Genomic DNA, 17512 nt, shown 5'->3' with positions numbered 1-17512 from the left:
AAGAAAAGCATTTTGAATATCAATCTGCCGAATAGCCCAACCACGAGAAATAGCAAGAGATAATAAGAGCTGAATGGTAGTGGGCTTAACAACTGGACTAAAGGTATCATCATAATCGACGCCATACTGCTGTTTAAAACCTTTAGCAACCACGTGATTCAAGTTAACTAAGTTGTATAACCCGACTATTCAATCTAAAATTAGTGACTATTTCTTTTTAAAATCTCAATAAATAGTGAAATCTAAATTTAGTGATTATTTCTTTTTATAATTTCCGAATTTTCATTTTAATGTTAGCGTCAATAGCTGAATTGGGAGTGGGAGTGGGTCTGTAGTTTAAAATTTCAATGAATTAGCGTAAATAATTTTACTCATGAATTTTTATTTTAATGTTAGCCTGGATAGCTCAAGTGGGAGTGGGTCTGTAGATCTAAAGATGGCGTGGATTCCTAATTCTTTATTTCACTATAAATGCTCTATAAGAATTCTTTATTTGACTATAAATGCTCTCTAAGATATTTAGTAAAATGACTCATCTTATTGCATGGAACAATAAAATTGATGTTCCCGTAGGTGATGATTTTTCTTATTCGAGGACGAATCCTTTTGAAGAAGGGGATGATGATAAGAATCACGGTATTCCAACTGGACCTATTAGACAACCCAAGGCCAAGAAGATTCAACAAGCATTCATACTTCATCTACAAAATTGGATAGGCTAGGTTCAACCATCATTTCATGTGTTACAAACTGATTCGTTTGAGTCAAGACCATTTGGAGATTCAAAAGTAAATATTTGCACGGTTGAAGTAGTGGATGAAGTTGCAATCATCATTTCATGAGTGGTTAGAAAACTTTATTTATTATTTTAATTTCATAAAGTTTGTAATGCTCAAATTAACTTCGTTTTCTATGGAGATTTAAAGGGATCGAGATTAAATCACGAACACTAACTTCTTTGTTTGGAGACTGTAAATACCCACAAATTATTATGTAAAAGCATATTTGTGATCAATGAAATTGATCTCTCAAGTTGAGACGATCCCCCTCATAGAAATCTGAGCATATCTTTGTCATTTCTAAGTTTCATGCAATTCTTGTGGTAGATTGCATCTTAGTCATCCAATCAAGCCTTGATCAAGTTCGATTGTGAAATGACTCAATTTAGAATAAAGTTCCAAATCTTGTTTCTCAATCTTCGATCTCATTATCTAATTTTAGCTTTGACTCAATTTAGAACAAGGGTTCTTGCTTCTACAAAAGCTTGGCTCATTGGGCTGAAGATTACGATTGGTCTATCATCCTTCAACGGGATCTTCTATCCCAATGACTTGCTCTGATGCGGTCGTTCTTCTAACGCCGATGACATGTCCAGTTGTCGAGATTGGTAATGTGAGTTTGTAACCCATCCATTGAGGTTCTGGAATGATTCTATAGCTTATCATTTCCATGTTGGGAGTTGGATCATGGGTCTTGGGCGAAGGAATCCTTGATTTACCGCCCTTCTAGTTGAAGGAAGTGTCATAAGGCTAGTTTTTTTTCAAATTTTTTCAATTTTATCGATTTTTTTTAGTGATTTTATTTGATTTTATTTCAATTTTGTCAAACTCAATCCGGTGCTCATCTCAATCATTTCAACCCTGTTGGCGTTCAATAAGAGAGACCTTGGAAATAACCTGTAACTATTCAACTGGATTATCACATTAACAATTTAAATCAAATAAAGTGACATTAACCATTTGAATCACCTCAACCCCACTTGTTGAACTTGACCAAATGTCTATAACATAACACTAACAAAGGTACAAAGTAACACTAACAAAGGTACAAAGTTCATAAAAGTCTTTTTAATCTAAAATACCATTGAACTTGACCATTATAGTGCCTCTCAAACGTAGGTAAAGTTTAAATTCAAGTCTCCTTGTCAAACTCACTCGGGTGCTCATCTCAACCATGATGGCGTTCAACAAGAGAGACCTCGAAAATAGCCGGATTATCGCATTAACAATTTGAATCACCTCAACCCCACTTGTTGAAATTGAAACAAATATCTATAACATAACACTAACATAGGTACGATGTTCATAAAAGTCTTTAATCTACGATACTTTTGAACTTGACCATTAAAGTGCCTCTCAAAATGAGGTAAAGTTTAAATATAATTGGTGACAAAAGATGAAACTATAAAATAAAAAGAAATAAGAAAATAATATTCAATTTCAGAGAATCAAACCAGAATCTCCTAGGTGAAAGCCAAATATCCAAACCGTTGGACAACAATGAATTTTTTGTGTAGTTGTCCTAAAGTCTTTTGTCTAATCGCTCAAGAGTTTTACTATGATGTTTTGGGTAATGTCTAACTCTTCGACATGTTCTTTCATGTGTGTGATAGAGTTCTCAGAATTACCGCGACGTTTCGAGCTGTTCGATCGTGTGGCTCTTTCTTCAAAAGGGTCAACATCAAACAACAGGTCTTTGATTGTCAACCCATCCAGAGGAGCATCGATTGCATCGATTCCATTCACCTTCGAGCGCCATGAGTTTATGTTGCATTTCCCATTTTTTAAACAATTAACCTTTGAGTGCCACCATAGTTTTGCATCGTCCATGAGATGCATTGCGACCAACGTAACTCTTAGGTCCTATGAGCAAGTTCCTGTAACCTTCAAGCATTGTTCTACGTCAAAAATAAAGCTTTTTAATTCCTTAGCATCCCAAATTCCATTTAAGGGGTTGTGTTCTTGGATTTTAAGTTTGTTAAGCCCACATGAACTTGGCTTGAGGTGTGGTTCGCTACAGCCCAACTTGTCAAACTCACTCGAGTGCTCATCTCAACCATGATGTCGTTCAACAAGAGAGACCTCGAAAACGACTGGATTATCGCATTAGCCATTTGAATTGAACAAAATATCTATAACATAACTCTATTCCATTGCCCATAATCGAACTTGAATCTCCTGGGTGAAAGCCAGATATCTTGACCGCTAGACGACAATGGATTTTTGGTGTAGATGTCCTGAAGTCTTTTGTCAGATCGCTGAAGAGTTTTAGCACGATCTTTTGCTTATTGAGTAACTCTTCGACACGTCCTTCCCTGTGTGTGTTAGAGTTCTCAGGGCTACCGCGACGTTTCGAGCTGTTCGATTGTGTGGCTCTTTCTTCAAAAGAGTCAATATCAAATGTTAGGTCTTTGATTGGCAACCCATCCAGGGGAGCGTTGATTGCATCAATTCCATCAACGATCTTCCCATGAGTTTATGGTGCATGACCCATTTTTTATACCATTCACCTTCGAGCACTACCATAGTTTTGCATCGTCCATGAGATGCATTGCGGCTAACGTAACTCTCAGGTCGTATGAGAAAGTTCCTGTAGCACTCAACTCTCAGGTCGTATGATAGAGTTCTTAGAGCTGCCATGACATTTCGAGGTATTCGATCGTGTGACTATTTCTTCAAAAGAGTCAACATCAAACGTCAAGTCTTTAATTGGCAACCCATCAAGGGGAGAGTCGATTGCATCGATTCCATCAACGGTCTTCCAATGAGTTTATGGTGCATGACCCATTTTTTATATCATCCACCTTCGAGCGCCACCCTCCATGAGATGCATTGTGGCCAACGTAAATCTTAGGTCCTATGAGCAAGTTCCTGTAACCTTCAAGTATTGTTCAACGTCAAAAATAAAGTTTTTTTAATTCCTTACCATCGTGGTTCCCATTTAAGGGTTTGTGTATTTGGATTTTCAGTTTGTTAAGCCCAACATGAGCTTGGCTTGGGGTGTGGTTCTCTACGACTCTCCTTGTCAAACTCACTCTGGTGCTCATCTCAGTCATCTCAGCCATGATGGCGTTCAACAAAAGAGACCTTGAAAATGACCTTGTCACATTAACCATTTGAATGACCTCAACCTCACTTGTTGAAATCGAATCAAATATCTATGACATAACACTATTAAAGGTTCAAAGTTCATAAAAGTCTTTTTAATCTAAGATACTATTGAACTTGACCATTATACTGCCTCTCAAACCAACTTCATAAAAGTCTTTAGAATTTAAGATATTATTGAACTCATCCATTATAGTGCTTCTCTAGGTAAAGTTTAAATATAATTGGTGACAAAAAATGAAACTATAAAATAAAAGAAATAAGAAGATAAAATTTCATTGTCGAGAATTAAACTCGGGTCTCCTCGATGAAAGCCAGATCTTCTGTGTAATGTCTAACTCTTGGACACGTTTTTTTTATGTGTGTGATAGAGTTCTCAGAGATACCGCCACGTTTCTTGTTGTTCGATAAGTGGCTCTTTCTTCAAAAGAGTCAACATCAAACATTAGGTCTTTGATTGGAAACCCATACAGGGGAGCGTTGAGTGCTTCAATTCCATCAATGGTCTTCCCATAATCTTTTGGTGCATGACCAGTTTTTTATACAATTCACCTTCAAGCGCCACCATAGTTTTGCATCGTCCATGAGATGCATCGTCCATGAAACTAGTTTTACATAGTAACGTTGCTTTTTACTCCTATTGGTGGAAGAATAATAGGTCGATTATACCTATAGTGTAGTTTTAAGCGTGACAACGAGACTAATTTTGTTTTTTAGTTAAAAATTTGAATTATAACAATCTGCTTAAAACCCTCGGACTAATTTTGCTTCATTTCTAAATGTAGGCAGACAAAGTAGAAAAATGAAAACATGTAAACTGTAAGCTACATCCTCAAGATTCTTATGTCACAAAATCCTAAACATCTCGTCATCAATAATAGTGAAAATAAAAAAATAAAGCTATTCATTATGTCATAAATAAAGAAAAAATTGAATAGAAATAAAATAGTAATAACGAATAGTTTCTTTTTGGAGATATGGGGTATCAATCCGATCCCCGTACCTCTCGCAGGCTAAGTAAGCAATCTACCATCTAAGCTACATTCCCACAATACTTATATCAGAAACCCTAAATGTCCCGTCATCAATTCTAGTGATCCCACAATACTTATATCAGAAACCCTAAATGTCCCGTCATCAATTCTAGTGAACAATTCTAGTGAAAATGAAAAAATATCTCTGCTAATTATGTCATAAATAAGGAAAGGTTGAATAAAAGTAAAATATTAATAATGGGGATATCCCTTTGCCTCTCATGCTAAATGAGCTCTACCATCTAAGCTACATCTTGCATCATAAAACCCTCAAATTCCCATCATCAATAATAGTGAAAATGAAGAAAATCTAGAGATGCAGGGTATCGATCCCCATACCTCTCACAAGCAAAGCGAGTGCTCTACCATCTAAGCTATATCCCCACAATTCTTATGTCACAAAGTCCTAAACATCTCGTCATCAGTAATAGTGAAAATGAAAAACTATCCCGCCTCATTATGTCCTAAATAAGAAAAAATTGAAAAGAAATAATATATTTAGTAATCGATTCAATTGGAGATGCAAGGTATTGATCCCTGTACTTTTCACATGGGAAATGAACGCTCTACCATTTGAACTACATCCCTACGATTCTTACATCAGAAAACCCTAAACGTCCCTTCATCAATAATTGTGAAAATAAAAAAGTAGCTCTGCATATTATGTCATAAATAAGATAATATTGAATAGAAATAAAATATTAATAATAAATAGTTTCTTTTGGAGATGCAAGGTATCGATCCTCGTACCTCTCGTATTCTAAGTCGTACCTCTCGCATGCTAAGTGAAGCTACATCCCCACAATTGTTGCATCACAAAACCCTAAATTTTCCATCATCAATAATAGTGAAAATGAAGAAATATCACTACTCAACCTGTCACAAATAAGGAAAAATTGAAAAGAAATAATTTTCAATAATATATTTAACAATAGATAGTTTTTTTTTTTAGATGCGTGGTATCTATCCCCGTAACTCTCGCATGCAAAGCAAGCGGTCTACCATTTGAGCTACATCCCCACGATTCTTATGTCACAAAATCCTAAACGTCTCGTCATCAATAATAGTGACATGAAAAACTATCCATGCTCATTATGTCGTAAATAAGAAAAAATTGAAAAGAAATAATATATTTAGTGATCGATTCATTTGGAGATGCAAGGTATCAACCCCGTACTTTCCACATCAGAAGTGAGCGCTCTACTGTCTGAACTACATCCCCACGATTCTTACATCAGAAAACCCTAAACCTCATATATTTAGTGATCGATTCATTTGGAGATGCAAGGTATCAACCCCGTACTTTCCACATCAGAAGTGAGCGCTCTACTGTCTGAACTACATCCCCACGATTCTTACATCAGAAAACCCTAAACCTCCCGTCACAATAATTGTAAAAATGAAAAAATATCTACGCTCATTATTTCGTAAATAAGGAAAGATGGAATAATATATTTAGTGATAATGAAAAAATATCTCCACTCATTATTTCATAACTTTAGTGATCGATTCATTTGGAGATGCAAGGTATCGATCTTCGTACTTTCCGCATCGGAAGCGGCGCTCTACCATCTGAGCTACATTCCCACGATTCTTACATTAAAAAATCCTAAACCTCCCGTCATCAGTAATTGTGAAAATGAAAAATATCTCCGCTCATTATTTCATAAATAAGGAAAGATGTAATAGAGTAAAAATGAAAAATATCTCCGCTCATTGTTTCATAAATAAGGAAAGATGTAATAGAAATAAAATATTAATAACATAGTTTACATATGTGTCACTTGTGTTATTTTAATGTATTTATTTACTTGGTAAATGTCTTTCACACTACAATCTTGAAGGGGCATTTTGAGAATCGAACTTTCATACCACTAGACCAAATGCCCTTGTTATACCACTTGAAATGTATGTATGAAGCCTTAGGCCTAGGTATTCAGGTCGTATTGCAGGAAACACGTGAAGTATGAAGCCTTAGGCCTAGGTATTCAGGTCGTATTGCAGGAAACACGTGAAGTATGAAGCCTTAGGCCTAGGTATTCAGGTCGTATTGCAGGAAACACGTGAAGTCCTCGGATGTAGAATTTGTTGGGTGGGATGGGTATTAAGAGCATGATGGTAAGTATAAAAGTCCTCGGATGTAGAGTATAAAAGTCCTCGGATGTAGAGTATAAAAGTCCTCGGATGTAGAATTTGTCTTGGAGAATAAAGCCTTGGGATGGGATGTTAAGAAAGACTATGAGTATTAAGAGCATGATGGCAAGTATAAAATTCGAATATGAAGTCCTTAGATAAGAAAAGACTTAGACATAGGGGCATTTGAAGAATTGAACTCAAAACCTCTTGCACCCCAAGTGAGAATCATACCACTAAACCAAATGACTTTTCGTGAACACCCAATATTTTTAGCTTCTACTCAAATATATTTTCCTCTTAGTAGTTGGAGGGCTATAAAACGAAAAGTTGAATTGTTATAATATACAAGGGTTATCAAATAAACAAGGTGTGATTATTTTGGATGGGTTCGTAATAGAACTTATCGTTGAGATGAGGGAGCCTTCAAAGGTTGTGCACTCACAGATGGGGTTGTATGTAGCGTTAGTCTGTCTTTGCGTTTGAGTTTTTTTGTACTTTTTTTTTTAATTGTATCCGAAACACTTTTTTTTTTGTTTGGATAAATTTGAACAACACCGTCTTATAATTTAATTTAATTTTATATTTAATGTTGTGTTTTTTTCTCAATCTCATTTTAATTTTACAACATTTTCTTATTTTATATTAATTTACTTTTATTTCTATTTGTTTTCACTCTCAATTTTAGTTTCTATTTGAGTTTTGAACCCTTGAAATTTGGGTTGTGACTGATTGGTATCAGAGCAGCTAGATTTTAAATTATATAGATTTTTTCTTAGGATAAAGAGTCATATATCTCTATGACTCAGCTCGATGACACGTCTCTCCGTGACCAAGTAAGCAGTCTAACCCTATTTTGTAGTATATGATATATTGTAAAACTTGTATCAATTTATTGTATGTTATGATTTTCGTGGTAGTTATAAAATGTCCTTGGACGTTAAAGAGTGAACGTTAACTATATAAGACAATACTGGATCAACGTTATAGTGTCTAGATATGGTGAGGAGGAAAAGAGTGGTCATGAGATATTTGACTAGCCTTAGGAAAACAGAGAGTTGTCGTTGCACAGTGCGAGACCTCTAATCCATGAAATTTTTGTAGCAGAAACGAAGAAACTGGAGACGGTCTCTAAACGTCTGTATGGACCATTTCCAATCGCACTTTCTTTGGTTCCTTGGCAGTGTCAACCAGATTAACCCTACGGCGTGACAATCCTTGAGCTTCCACTCCTCCGTGGTCATGGTATCCAGCATCACCCCCAAAATGGGTTCCTGAATATCTTTCTCGTATTGATAATCTTCAATCTGCATCTTCTAGAAACTGATATCGAATCCATCAAACTTTTCAATTCCAGTCTTTGAACTTTCTATATTCACAGATCGTGGTGAATCTCTCCTCGCTCTGATACCAGTTATTAGAATAAGACAACAACGCACACACTTGATCTAAATGAACACAAAAAACATGATAGAGAATATGTAAGAAGAAATATTGACTAATGGTTTTGTATTAATGACTTCAGGTATGCAAAGAGAGGATATGGAGAATGAGAAATGTACATTTAGGAAGCACTGACTAATGGGTATACATATGATTTCAGTTTATTATATATAACTTCACTATATGTAGCCACCTACTATATATAATTATTTAGTATATATATCTCTATCAGATTTTTACTATAAATAGTCAGCCTTCATATCCAACATTCTAGAGCCCAAATAGTCAGGGATTGACATCCTGCTAGAACACAAAATCATTTACATGCCCCTAGCAAAATGCATAGTAGTAACGGAGTCTAACCCAACGATCATTCAGACAAACATCCATCAACTAAGAGGGGTGAAAATGATGACGATAGTACAATTGAGAAAGAATCTTAGGCATGATGAATCTACACTTGCTGCCATTGTTGTATTTGAAAAGGGGGAGCTCAAGTGTGCCAACCTCAACAAAATTTTTTTTGCCACTACATGAATACCACGACCCAAAACAAGAAGGTCAGATATTGGGTTTTAACCCCACCAAGAGAGATAAATCACAAGATTAGTTTTATGTCGCGTACCACAAATAGATGTCATGCGGCTCAGCCTGAGCTAGTTGAATTCTACAAATAGAAAAATGGCATGTTCACAGTCGGGTTTATTTGACCTCCAAAGGCACTTGTCACTGATCACTCAAATGCTTGGCAAAGACACCAAGCCAACACCTCTACGGATGAAGAGAAGGGTCGACCACAATAATTTCAAAGCAAATAGAGAGTTATGATAAGTTAAGGTTAGATCAACTTTGAGTTCAAAGAAACAAGAACCAAAGACTGGTGCGAAAATTCTATGGACTAGTCGAAGTTATCCACAAGATTAGGAAGACATCATATAGGATCCAATTGCTCCTATGGATACAGACTAACCCTGTTGTCCACGTAAGTAACTTGAAATGTTATTATTTGGACCAAGAAAACATCAAGTAAAAGCAGGTGGTATGACGTCATGCAAAGAAGAAATTGTTTCAAGCGAAAAAAAGTAGGAAATACACCAACAGAGAAGACTTGAAGAGTTAACAAACCGAGAAGTGATTTTCAATAGCTCCTAGTAGGTTGGAAAAGACTCCTCAATACTGAGATCAACTAGAAGCGCGTCGCGAGACCTAAAGTCAGCCTCATCCTACAACATTGAGTTTATGAAGAGCCGGTTGATAGAGATATTGACCTAAAGGGCAGATGTCGCGGTCATGATTGGCCGAGGCATGTTGCCTGTGGCTGCATGTTAGATGTCTCAGCTATTCCTGTAAACGATTTGTGGTTCATGGTGGCATGCTCATTCCAAACACGTTTTACTTGCTTTCATCTTAGATAGGCCTTTACTATTATTGTTGTGCCAATACGGGGTGTATGATTAGTCCTCAAAATCATATCTACACCCATCAGGACTAAAATGTCCCAAAATGTACTATAGGAGAACGTGACCAGTTGTTGTTTCTTCACTTTTAGTTTATAACATTGCTTTATTTGAAATTGTTTTTAATGTATTTCCTCGCTCAAGTTTTCTAAACTATTTCTTCTAAATGTGATTCGAGCATACACTGCTATTGTTCATTTAGTCTAAATTTTGCATGGTTGACTTGTTCATTGGATTAGAACAAATGTCACATAATCATTGTCTCACTACTGCAAGAGTGCGATTGTGACACTTGTCTTCCGTTTAGTTGTGGGCCGCATCTTCTGACTAGTTACGTGAGTTTGGCCTGGAGCATACGTGTAGGTTGAAAAAGAAATGGTTCGATGCAGACTGCGAATAAGGGTTGGGCAACGGAAGGTTTTTTTTTTTTTACCACATATGGACTTTGGGCTAGTGAGTCTTAAATTTGAGTTCATTTGAAAAACTTTTGTTCTTTTTTTAGTTCAAACGAACCCAAATTAAACCTACTAGTTCCTTCTTCCTTGCACGACTCACTCCTATTCTCTTTTCTGCTTCTTCTTGCTCTCTGAAACTTCTTTAAAGGCTATTGTTCATCGATTATTTGGGAGCATCTTCTTTAAAAGAATTGTGACCACAGATGACCTATGTAGAAAATTTGTACCCCCTTTCCTAAAACCTTTAGCGGACAACATACCCAAAACAGATGCGCTGACTAGACTGCGCTACACCTTGTCTGACCCCCCCCCCCCCCGGAGCATATGGATCCACCTAATCGATGAACATTCAAACCAAACTCGCCCATCCTTTTTGGCATAGGGATGCGAGAACCAATCCGAGTAATCTACAGTGGGGAGACCGCTTAAAGCAACAAGCGAGAATGGCTAGGTTGATAGTAGGGTTAAAGAAAAGGCGAGTATGAAAAGACGTATCGCATAACTGTCCCTGTAAGCAGCTTTATTCTTTCTTGATCTATGAACCGACTTTATGAAAAAAATCAGTCTTTCGGCTGAAAGTGTGACTTTTGGGTATGGATAAGCAGGACCTCTTGGTTCGGGAGAAACCGGAGATGTTGACTAAGAAAGCTAAGCAGGCAAGTACAGGACTGACAAAATGCACATACAAATTGATTGACATGATCCCTCTCCCTCTCTCTTTGGCTAGTTGGCTAGTTGCACAATAAGCGGGAAAGCATACCAGGTAGGGAAAGAAAGGCTGCTCGATCTCCTGTAAGGCCAACCCTCAACAGCGAGCTCACCAGGAAATGCTATAAGTTTGATAGAAGTCCAAGGTTTCGTCTACTACGGACCAGGAAACTCTTGGAGGAGCAAACGTGAAATGAGAAATACATTCGATTATGGCAACTAATAGATAGTGAACTTTTTGGTAGAAACTGAATGATCCCTTGGCTCGGGAAAGAAAAGGAAAAGGTAGTCGTACTCCTACCTTTTCCGTCGGACGATAGGAATGTTTGAGCTGAAAGATTGAATCACACCTGATAAGAAAGGCGGGCTTAGCAGGTTTCTCCAAACGTATAAACAAAAAGAGGAAGCAACCGGTCCTAAAGAGGATACCGATACGCATACATTCTCGCATGGAAGAACATAGCTGAACCGGATCAAGGGTCCTAACCTAGTCCGACTGACCTTCTTTGGTTGGCCCCCACCTCTTGTAACAAGGTCAACGCGTACGTGCTTTTTCCTTTCGTTTAGCGAGATAGCTTACCAGCTCTTTCGGCTCATAACAGCAGTATGAAAAGCAGAATCCTCATCATGAGTCGAGTCCGCATTGCCATACGAATCGACATCGGCCAAACCAAGAGCTCCTATTTTTTCTTTAACGAAAGCGGATCTAACAGTTTCGATAAAACCAACATCTTTTAAAGATGGAGTCGCTCTGCCTTGATCACAGTGGACATATGCAGCTCCCGCTTTACCTTTGTCTACCGTGAAATGGAATGTTCCCTCACGATAGGCCCTCCCAGCTCCCGAACGTCTTTCTACCAATCGAGAGAGGTATAGAATAGTACAACAAACCAACAAGACAAGAATGGACTCATAAGATGGGTGGTCAGGGAAGCGATTTCATTTGTGTTATCCGCCAAGGAAATGATCAAGGAATTCTTTGTACACGGCTGAGAGATGACCGTATTGTTGCACATCCTAAATAAAGTACTGCAGGCAAGCGAAGCTTTTGAAAATGAAAGCATGTAGAACTCAGATCCACTTTTTCTTCGATTCGTAAACTTCGAATCTGATCTTCCTTTCGTCTCCAGGTGACTGAGAGAGAATTTAGGCCTGGCGTGCATCCGATTCGGTCAACAATAAGGTACAAAGCGGATTGATTAAATGGGCTTTAAGTTGCATTATTGTTAGGTCGAAGATCTCTACTAGGTTTAGTGCAGTTTGGTAATTGCGAATGTTGCCGTAATCGAATGTCTTTTTCATTCGACATTCTCTCTTACCAAGCACTCATACTTGCCAGGGTTGAGGAGACAGTCCTTGAGCTAATTGGGTTTTGAGATTGCGTATACGCGAAAAGAGCTCGCTTTCGACTTTCTCCTAGGCATTTTGTGCTCGGTTCTAGTTCAGGAAAGGGTCTGATCTCTTTCATTGGAGCACATTGATGCCGAAGGAGTCTTCGGAACCGGTGGAGAGGCTATGATGACTTCAGGCTATTCAAATAGCATGACCGATACCACAAAGAAAGGGTATCTAAGTCACACTAGTGGAATAGCTTTTTCATAATAATTATCTCGATATATGATACCAAAAACCTGCCTGATGACTGATAAGGTAAGGGGTTTAAACATATATCGTGGAGTACACAACAGATGCCTATTTGATTGAAAAGTTCCTAGAAAGAATACAATAGAATAAAGGATTGTAACAACAGATGACCTATTTGACTGAAAAGTTCCTAGAAAGAATACAATATAACAAAGGATTGTGACAACAGACAACCTATTTGACTGAAAAGTTCCTAGAAAGAATACAATAGAACAAAGGATTGTGACAACAGATGACCTATTGGACTGAAAAGTTCCTAGAAAGAAAGGATTGTGACAATAGATGACCTATTTGACGGAAAAGTTCCTAAAAAGAAAGGATTGTGACAATAGATGACCTATTTGACTGAAAAGTTCCTAGAAAGAAAGGATTGTGACAACAGATGGCCTATTTGACTGAAAAGTTCCTAGACAACAGATGACCTATTTGACTGAAAAATTCCTAGACAACAGATGACCTATTTGACTGAAAAGTTCCGTTCCTAGAAAGAAAGGATTGTGACAACAGATGACCTATTTGACTGAAAAGTTCCGTTCCTAAAAAGAAAGGATTGTGACAACAGATGACCTATTTGACTGAAAAGTTCCATTCCTAGAAAGAAAGGATTGTGACAACAGATGACCTATTTGACTGAAAAGTTCCTAGACAACAGATGAAGGATTGTGACAACAGATGACCTATTTGACTGAAAAGTTCCTAGACAACAGATGAAGGATTGTGACAACAGATGACCTATTTGACTGAAAAGTTCCTAGACAACAGATGAAGGATTGTGACAACAGATGACCTATTTGACTGAAAAGTTCCTAGACAACAGATGACCTATTTGACTGAAAAGTTCTGTTCCTAGAAAGAAAGGATTGTGACAACAGATGACCTATTTGACTGAAAAGTTCCGTTCCTAAAAAGAAAGAATTGTGACAACAGATAGATGACCTATTTGACTGAAAAGTTCCTAGACAACAGATGAAGGATTGTGACAACAGATGACCTATTTGACTCAAAAGTTCTAGAAAGAAAGAATACAATAATAGAACAATTTGTGTAATGCTCTTTTCGAAGTCCGGCTCGAGACGATCTTCTTGGTTCAATGTTTAAAAACCACATTTTAAATCATATTATCTTGCATAATTCATTTTGATATAATATTGTTGGGGGCATTTTGAGAATCGAACTTGAGACCTCTCACACCCAAAAGGATAATCATACCACTTAGACCACATGCCTTTATAGCAAATTTATAATTCTTAGTTGCTAGTCTATATATTTTCCGTGCCTCAATATATGAAATTTATATAAGTTGAAGTTGTTCATTGCCACGCATTCCTTTGGGTTAGGCCCCATTGATGACTATACTATTTTTATTTCATTTTGTTTTTTTTTTCTGTCAAAATTGTCATTTTTATCTTTTGGAGGGGCATTCCGAGAATCGAACTCGAGACCTCTTGCACCCAAAGCAAGAATCATACCACTAGACCAAATGCCCCTATTATGGACTATAAGCATTCCTTTGGATTAGGCCCCATTGATGACTATTTTTTATTTCATTTTGTTTTTTTTTCTTTCAAAATTGTCATTTTTATCTTTTGGAGGGGCATTCCGAGAATCAAACTCGAGACCTCTTGCACCCAAAGTAAGAATCATACCACTAGACCAAATGCCCCTATTATGGACTATAAACATATATCGTGGAGTACACAAGTAAATGATATTAATAAGAGCATTCTCTTTCTCTAAGGCTCATCTTTTGAGAAATGAACATAGGGGCATTTCGAGAATTGAACTCGAGACCTCTCGCACCCTAAGCGAGAATCATACAACTAGACCAAATGCCCTTTCTAAAAAAAAATGCAACATTTTTAACTCCTACTCAATATATTTTTTTCTCTCAAGTTTGAAATCTATTTTCTTGAGCGGTTGTTGGACTATAAAACAAAAAGTTGATGGTCTAGTATTTTACTTGTAAGTAAGGCATGTAATGTTGAATTGTTCTAATATGCAAGTGTTATCGAATAAACTACAACCCAACAAATGAATCAAACTAATCAGTTTGGGTTGGGTTGGATTTATTCGGCTCAGTTCGTCAGTTTGTTTGATTTAATTCTTCTATTTTGCTTCGTATGACAAGAAAATGAAGTTGTATTGAATGTACCATAGTTTGATTTATGACAAACTCATATGAAATATAATTGCATTAATAGTACTAAAAGTTGGAGTCTATAAATATTTCATGAACTTAAGTGCAACTCATGCTTCCTTAAAGACGAGATAAACTTTAGTTAAGTAACTGGAACTTTAAATTACTTCATGTGGAGCTTCAATTACTCTATGTTAGCTACTATCTTTAGGGTTTACTAATTAGACACGAGTTCTTTGATTTAGGGGATTGTTTTATGTAATTTTCAACTACAACTTATGTTTTCAAATTTTTAGGTCATAATTTAGGTAGTGGTTGTATATTATGGATGATCACTAGAGTTTCTATCCCGTTCAACACAACTACTCTAGTTTTTGTTTGAAGGCTATAATTGTCATCTATGTTGTATGGCAATAAAATTTGTTTAGATGAAATTTTAGTTAAAGTTGCATATTTTACTTCTTGCGAGTAAAAAATTTGTTTCTTAACATAATATGAATTTAGTTGCAGAGTTATTAGGAATAAGATGGAGAAAGAAATTTTCTTTAAAATAATAAACAGACCAAAGTTCATCTTTGTTGTTGTCTAATTGTGATTTTGCAAAAAGCTTAACTAATATGAAATATCAAGGTAATTCAAGAATATATATTCACACGTCATTCAAGATGACAATAAAATGGAGTTAAATTGAACGCAGTTGTAGTTTCATGTCTAGCATAATTGTATTAATGATATTAAAGAGAACTTCGTGTTTTATTAGAAGAGACCAACTTCCTTTAAGGTACTAGGAGTTTAAACTACTTCCATTGTAATTTCAATCACTCCACAATGATTACAAATTTAGGGTTGGCTAATTGGACATCAATTATCAACTTTAGGTTATAATTTAGGTAGTAGCCATTATAATATTAATGAGCATAAGAGTTACAATTCTTTCATGGACCATATGTGTTATAGTTAAATGAATATATATATATTATGTATGTCGAGGTTTGGGTAAAGCACAAAGTAGTAAGGAACACCATTGTCAACTCTAGAGCCACCCACAACTCATGATGGAGACAGATGCAAAATATTTTAACATCCTTTGGCATCAAGATACAGGAAAGATGAACGCCGTCAAATTGGAAGCTTTACCTGTCTTAGGAGTCACAATGAGAACTCTAATCAAGCTGGAGCCTTGGACTAGGCAAATTGTTTAGTGATAGTTGAAATGGATGACTTCGACGTCGTGTCAGGAATGAACGTCCTGCTAAAACACAAAGTCATTTACATGCCCCTAGCAAAATGTCTAGTAGTAATGGAGTCTAACCCGCTAATCATCAGAAAAACATCCATCAACCAAGAGGGTTGAAAATGATGTCGATACTACAGTTGAGAAAGAATCATAGCCATGATGAATCTAGGCTTGCTGCTACTGTTGTAATTAAAAAGGGGAGCTCGAGTGAGCCAACCTCAATAGAAACCTTGTTGCCACTACATGAACACCACGACGCAAAACAAGGTCAGATAATGGATTTATCCCCACCAGAAGAGACAAAAACAAGGTTAGATACTGAAGAAGGGAGACAGAAACAAACCACTGAAGCAACACCTGTTCACACAGAAATATCATCTAGACGGATGAAGAGAAGGGTCAGTCGGAAGCGTCAACCACAATAATTTCAAGAAAAATAAAGAGTTCATATAAGTTAAGTTCAGATAAACTTCGAGTTCAAAGCAACAAGAACCAAAAACTAGTGTGAAAATACTATGGACTAGTTAAAGTTATCCATAAGATTATGAAGACATCATATAGAATCCAATTTCTCTTATGGATGCGGACTAACCTTTTTGTCCACGTTAGTAACTTGAAACGTTATTATTTCGACCCAAAAGGCATCAAGCAGAAGCAGGTGGTATGACGTCATACAAATAAGAAAAAAGTTTCAAGCGAAGAAAGTAGGAAAGACACGAACAGAGAAGACATGAAGACTCAACAAACCGAGAAGTGATTTCAACAGCACCTAGTAGGTTGGAAGAGACTCCTCATTATGAGATCAGCTGGAAGCGCATCGAGAGACCTAAAGTCAGCCTCATCCAATAAATTGTGTGGGGGCAGATGTCATAGTCATGATTGCCCAAGGCGTGTTGCCTGTGGTTGCATGTTGCATGTCTCAGCCATTCTTGTAAACGATTTGTTGTCCAAGGCGGTTATTTGTGCAATGTTATTGTTTACCGATTATTTGGGCGACACGCCTTGAGCAATCATGACCGTCACAATTGGCTAAGACATTTGTTGTCCATATGTTATTGTTGTCCAAGAGACTCCTCATTATGAGGTCATGATTGGCTAAGACATTTAAAGAAGTTTTACCTAGGGCAACTTCTATCACAATCCTCTTCTCGCTCTCTGAAACTTCTTTAAATGTTATTGTTCACTGGTTATTTGGGCGCATCTTCCTTAAAAGAGTTGTGACGATAGATGACCTAGGTAAAACTTCTATTGTGAGATCAGTGCAATAGAGAATCTGTGTCCCTTTCCTGAAACCTTCAGCGGACAACATAACAAAGAGTTCCTAGAAAAAATATCATAGAACAATTTGTGTATCTTGTCTCCCAAGAATATGGTTCA

The 17512-nt window shown here is 36.8% G+C and overlaps 1 non-coding gene across 1 annotated transcript; it reads right to left on the bottom strand.

The window, feature by feature from the left end:
• Positions 1-14175: 14175 nt before the first annotated feature.
• TRNAP-UGG (transfer RNA proline (anticodon UGG)) lies at positions 14176-14247 on the bottom strand. The gene has a single exon. It is a non-coding gene; the product is annotated as a tRNA-Pro (tRNA).
• Positions 14248-17512: the final 3265 nt, after the last annotated feature.

Source organism: Cucurbita pepo, chromosome 16 (genome assembly GCF_057944985.1).
Source record: "Cucurbita pepo subsp. pepo isolate OVF chromosome 16, ASM5794498v1, whole genome shotgun sequence".
NCBI classification, from domain to species: domain Eukaryota; kingdom Viridiplantae; phylum Streptophyta; class Magnoliopsida; order Cucurbitales; family Cucurbitaceae; genus Cucurbita; species Cucurbita pepo.
The sequence above is the reverse complement of the archived record's forward strand: the minus strand, read 5'-3'. Positions and strand labels throughout refer to the sequence as shown.